Genomic DNA, 1,150 nt, shown 5'->3' on the forward strand with positions numbered 1-1,150 from the left:
TTCCACCCCGCCCCGTCCCGCCCCGCTTAGCAAATGCACCCGCGTTCACCCGCTCCGCATCCACACCCGCGCCACCCGCCCCGCCCCGTACCCGCTTAACTTTTTTTCCCTTTATTTTGTTAGTTTATTTATTTTTTAATCTTTTGGCTGGATTTTTTTTTGTACATTTATTATATCTACTCGTACTTTTATTAATTTCAAAGAGTTGCAGATTTTGTTAATCTTAGAAGTGTCAGACTTACTGTAACTTCCTTTTGGGTACTAGTAAACGAATTATTCATTCTTTCTCCACATAATTTTTCTATTTATTCGCTTTATTTTACTACTGATTTGGAGATACCGAATTTATTATGTTAGAAGTTTACTTAGCTTAGACCCAATTTCCATCGGTATGGGTTTCATCTTCATTATGGTAGAAAATTGAGTTTCCTTCTTTAATGAATTTTTTAAACCCGCACCCGCACCGCACCTGCACACTTTTTATTTTTTTTTTTATTTCGACCCGCCCCGCACCCGCACCGCACCCGCATGTGTTTAAACCCATACCGCCCCACATGTGTTTAAAACCGCCCCGCCCCGCACCCGCACCGCCCCATTGCCATCCCTACCTACCCTAGGGGTAGAGAGGCTGTTTCCAATAGACCCTCGGCATCCTTCCCTCCAAGAACTCCCCACCTTGCTCTTGGGTGACTCAAACTCACAACCTCTTAATTGAAAGTGGATGGTAAATTTAAACAATTTTCAAACATAAAGGGATAAAATTTGGATCCTTTTGGTGAAACCGGTTGCTTCCACTGTAGTTTTTGCTGCAACAGAAGTTGTTAGTAAAGACTCTCAAACCTCCCTCTTCCTGTCAGCACTGCAACCAAAAGATTGTTAGAGAGGATATTGGTTTTGTCACTCAGTATGCTTTAGTTAGCTATTACTATTTCTTTGATTCTTTTTGTCAGATTCTAAGTCTACCGTAATACCTTTCCTGGGAGTAGATTATTAGTCAACTCGGTTGAACTTTGTCATATATCAGGGCCTTTGCTCTGTTGGTGTAAACACTCGAACAATATGTGTTTCTTGGGTTATCTTTTTCTTCACTTTTAAAGAAATTGCTTTTTATCTGCAAAGGTTACTCTCTTAATGCATAAATTTTTTATTA

The sequence above is a fragment of the Nicotiana attenuata genome, unplaced genomic scaffold, assembly GCF_001879085.1.
Source record: "Nicotiana attenuata strain UT unplaced genomic scaffold, NIATTr2, whole genome shotgun sequence".
NCBI classification, from domain to species: domain Eukaryota; kingdom Viridiplantae; phylum Streptophyta; class Magnoliopsida; order Solanales; family Solanaceae; genus Nicotiana; species Nicotiana attenuata.